The following is a 5,245-nucleotide window of genomic DNA, read 5'->3' on the forward strand; positions in this document are numbered from 1 at the left end:
CATCCTTGATCCGGATTAGTCCCTGGATTAGATACTGTGTCCCCGGTCAAACAATCTCTCCGAAAGCGTTCCAGGTTAACAAACCTCGTCCCGAATGCCCTTACTTTTCATTTCTCATGTTGGTTAATATGGCAGATGAATAAATGCGTTAGCTAGAAATATCCGGACCGTTTCTATTATTGTTGTTATTGTTAGCTACACTGGAGAGCCCCGATCCTACAGGTTTTATAAGTGTATTTACATCATCAGTGGCTAAAGATCTGGAACACCTGTTAATCTGGACTAATTAGTCAGGGAAGGATGCGATCTGTTGTCCAGGGACCTTCTCAGAGGACCTCTAGAACCCCTCCTACTACAGTGGCTGGGGAGCGCCCCCATACCCCTGGTTCACCCTCCCCTACCCCACCACCAGTGCGGAGATGTAAGCGCCCCTCTGTGAAATCGGTGGTTTTGTACAGGAGGGAAAGGGGAATCGATTCCTCAAACAGAAAGGGCACCCACAACATGCCCTTCCTCTCAGTGAGGACTTTTTGGAGTTGGTTCGTACTTCCTGGAACCACACGGCGTCTGCTCCTTCTGGCTCCAGAACAGCAGAGTCCCTGCTTTACAACACTGGAGCCCAAGAAGCTGGCCTGGGTACGTTCCCTCCCATCGGGGACACGGTCACTGTGCTGGTGCAAGGGTCCACCTTCACCAGAGGGGATAAAGATCTTACCTGCCAATCCAGGCCATACAGGACAACCGATGCTATGCTAAAGAAAGCTTATGCTTCAGTGGCGCTGTCGGTCAGAGTGGTGAACACTATGTCCATTTTAGTGCTCTACCAGTCAAGACTGCAGGAGCGGACAACGGAGACAGACACAAGGGAGCTTCCGGCGGTGACTGGAGTGATGACTGACCTGATGGGGGAGCTAGGTCAGACATCAGGGAGGTCAAACAAGCCAAACAAGCAGGCAGAGGAAAAGCTGGCGGTGGTCACTTGCCGGTTGGAGACCAAGGCCAGGTCCTAAAAAAGATGTGCCCCCTCCCAAGCCCAAGGGAGACCGCTGCTGAGGGGCTCCGGCTGCCACCTTCCCTCCTCACAACCGGACTTACCAACGAACACGACCCATGGCAAAGCTGCACCCAGGACTCCTGAGTGCTAACGACTATGAGACACATCCTTCAGGGTGTGCTCTTTACCACCGTCAGGCCAGCCTGCGCGATTCTCCTCCAACAGGAGATGGCTAATCTTCAACAAAAACATGCTGTGCGCTTAGTAAACCCAAGCGATGCCCTCAGCAGGTTCTACTCCAGGGACGACGGTTTATGACCTATTCTGGACCTCAGGGTCCTCAACATGTTCCTCAAACAAAGGAAGTTCAACATGTTGACAGCACAGCCTGTCGTCCAGTCCGTCCAGCCGGGTGAGTGGTTCATATTGATCGACTTGCAAGACACCTACTTCCATGTCCAAATCCGTCCCATGCACAGAAAATATCTACGCTTCCCCTTTCAAGGCAGCATGTACGAATTCTGCCGTTTGGTCTCTCGCTGGCGCCCCGCACATTTTCCAAGTGTGTGGATTCAGCACTGGCTCCACTCAGGCTGAGGGGTATTCAGATTTTGAACTGGAATCCTGGACTATTGGCTAGTTTGCGCGCTTACCAAAGCACATGCCGAGGCGCACACCAGACAAGTCATAGAGCGTGTGGTGAAGTTAGGGCTCTCCATACACCAACAGAAGAGCAACTTCATACCATCTCAGTCCACAGTGTTCCTGGGGATCAAATTGAACTCTGTGAGCATGCTTACCTCACTGTCGGAAGACAGGATTCAGTCGTTGGAAGTTACTCTCTCCCAATTCAGGGAGTATGCTCTTCTACAGGTCAGAACTTTTCAAAGGTTGTTGGGGCTGAATCCTTCCTCCAGGGCTGCTGAGAATGCGCCCGCTTCAAGCTTGGGTGAATACATTCAAGGTGCACCCAGTCCACGATCGATGGGGCCAATCGATCGATCTGCTCCACAAGGACCTCCTGAGCCAAGCAGGGGGGGGGGGGGTTATTATGGCACCCGAACCCAGCCCAGCTCCAACTCTGGGTTTGGCCGTTGAACAGAGCCGTCTATCCAGACAAGGTTTGCCAGCCGCAGTGGTAGAGACACTATAGTCTGCTAGGGCGCCTTGCATTAGAACACAGTATTTGTATAAATGTAAGGTTTTCCAAAACTGGTGCATTGCTGGGGGTCACGACCCTGTGACCTGCCCTATTGAGACAATTCTAACCTTCTTACAACACTTGTTTGATGCGGGAAAATCTGCATCTACTTTGAAGGTCTACTTGGCAGCAGTATCGGTGTGCCATGATAAAATTGACTCTATGTCCACTGGGGCACACTTCCTGGCAGTGCAATTTCTTAAAGGGGCCCGGAGGCTCCGTCCTCCGACGGAGCCCATGGCCTCAGCAGAGCTGCGCCCTATGTCCCTCAAAGTGGCCTTTTTATTAGCCATCACGTCTGCCAGAAGAGTAAATGAGCTTCATGCACTGTCCATCGATGACACATGTATGGCTTTCACTGGTAATGACTCACTGGTAACATTAAAAACTAACCCAGCCTTTTTGCTAAAGGTGGTCTCTTCATTCTGTATTAACTAACCAGTGGTTTTGGAAGCTTTCAGACCTCAGCACACACTTTGCCTGGTCCAGGCTCTGCGTTGTTACCTGGATAGGACAGCATCCTGGAGACAGTCCAACCAACTGTTTGTCTGCTATGGGTCCCGCCGGGGGACATTATGGCCCATTCTACCAGGGGCCAAGCGACTTCGTGGGCTCTCTTTCTGGCACCTCCTTGGATGAGCTTTGCAATGTTGCTACATGGACAGGTAGTCAGACATTTGCACGTTTTTACTGCTTTGATGTTGCAAACCGAGCAAGACCCTTTCTGGGCTCTAGGGTGTTGCAGTCAGCATGCCCTTAGGTGTTGCCGTGGAGCTGTACTGTCAGTAATCTGGAGCCACGACAGCTTTGGTACAGCTTCCCATTCGGTAATGGTTGTCATTCCACTTGAAAGCGAACATTAGATTATTACCATAACCCTGGTTCCGCAAAAAGAATGACAACCATTACCCTTTGAGGTCGTGTCCCCAGCTGACCTTCCATTTCGAAAATGGCCATATGCTACTGTGAGGATGTCCCTCTTCAGCAGGAGGTGGGAGGGACTTCCCCCTCACAGCAGAGCTCTGATAGGGCAGCTTTTTCATATAGGCTCAGTGATTGACGGGTCAGAGAGGCTCTTCCCATTCGGTAATGGTTGTCATTCTTTTCAGGGAACCAGGGTAATGGTAATAACATAACGTTTTAATTCCTGTAACCCAGCAATAGGAAAAAGACATTCCAATTCACACAAGTATCAAATTCTGACTGTGCAACAACTTTCATCACGCTGCTCGTGACTCATCACTGCCACCTTTTGGAAAAGACTGCAACTGACAACCAAACAACAGCACGATATATCCCTTTTGCACCGAGTCCCGTTACAGCGCTTTTCTCGTTCATTGTGGCACTGTGTGAACTTTGAAAGTTAGAATACAAGAGCACTGCGGGGACCCCACACAGGACCGAGCTTCATGTCAAAACCAGTCATTCTGCCATTCTAGACCCAGGGCTCTATTCATCAAGGGGTCCGAGTCACGTACTAGTGGAAACTGGAGTTAAGACTGGAGGTGTGTTTGCTCCTTGCTTCTGTTGTCATTCACAAACGTCCAAATGGCGTTTGATCAGCTCTGGTTAATAATGAATTTGCGATAATACCGCCCTTTATACCATGATTGTGGGGCTTCTCTTCTTACATACCAGTGCAGCTAGTTAGGCTCTTCGGGACGCTATAGCATATTGTAACATTCGTGTTCTAATACAGGTTTTACATGACTGGCTTCTTAACTATTTCTGTTACTTTCAAGCAACTGCAATATGGAGTGTATTACACATGCGGTGTGTGAAGCACAGAGGAAATGTTTCAAAGCATTCTGATTTAGTTACAAATTACAATTTCACACTACAGCGCACAGTGAGTGAAAGACAAGACCAAGACACCCCCCCCCCCCCCCCCCCCCCCCCCCGATGGAGGCTAATGCGAACCGTCTTGGCAGAACTTTTCACACGTATCACACATTACACCGTCTCTATCTTAAAATAACTGTCGTTATACACATTTGCTTTTTTTTTGTCTTTTTTTCTAAATTAAAATGTTTCAGAATTCCAGACAAAGAAAAAAAACGCGCACATATTTTACTATACAGACAGGCTAATCGTGTGGTATAGCTTTCAAAACTCCTCACATTGTTTTAGTGCCCTAGCAGTCCACACAATTTCGCCTTTGTCCGGCTTAAGCACTAACATACGAGCTGCTACAGCTTTTAGTGGAAGAGATTATTGATAACTATGCATGATATTTTTAAATCAAGGTACAACACACCAATCTAGGAGAATACATCATTTAGCAAGCACTGTGGCAGTAAATAGTGTTCGTGTCAGGGCATGGGTTTCTTTTGTGCGATGATGCTAGCGCCGTGTGCTCATGTATAAGGATCACGGAACAGAACCGATGAGACAAGGCGATTTGGACACAGGATGACTGTTCTTTTGTTCTTACTCGTCAGCATTCAGCGTTTGGACAGCTGTACCACTCACTGCACACGCACTGCTTACAGTTACACACTGTCTGATAGGAGCTCGCAGGCTCCCGTAAGTAAACCACTGGGACCCCAACAACATTGCAACATGCAACACATGTAACCGGTCCCAGCCCCGCCTCCCTAAACGGAGCACGCAGGAGCTGAGGTGGCAGGACAGGAGGACCACAGCGGCGCAGACCGGGCATCTTGGACTGCACGCACCGTTACAGTATATTTATACCAATACGATTCGCAATACATAGCCTGCTTCTGCAATGTAAACCCGTACGTTAAGAACTATTGCACTCAGTAGTAATGCATGAGTAGTAACTATTATGCTTATGTTACAGTACAGCTGCACTTCACAGCCCTCCAGGCTGCACTGCAATATATTTCTAAACAGTCCAAAATGAAAGGCAATCACTACGAGTTCTACACAGCTGTCGTGTGTCTATTCACAACGATCCTGCTTTTAAGTCAGAGTGTGGTTTGTATAACAGGCTGCTATAAGCTGCGTGTGGGAGTGAGTGTGTGTACTGCGAGTGACGTCATTGATAGAGAGGCCTGCCAAGTTAACACTTGACGCCGCTTGGC

The sequence above is a fragment of the Polyodon spathula genome, chromosome 27 (genome assembly GCF_017654505.1).
Source record: "Polyodon spathula isolate WHYD16114869_AA chromosome 27, ASM1765450v1, whole genome shotgun sequence".
NCBI classification, from domain to species: domain Eukaryota; kingdom Metazoa; phylum Chordata; class Actinopteri; order Acipenseriformes; family Polyodontidae; genus Polyodon; species Polyodon spathula.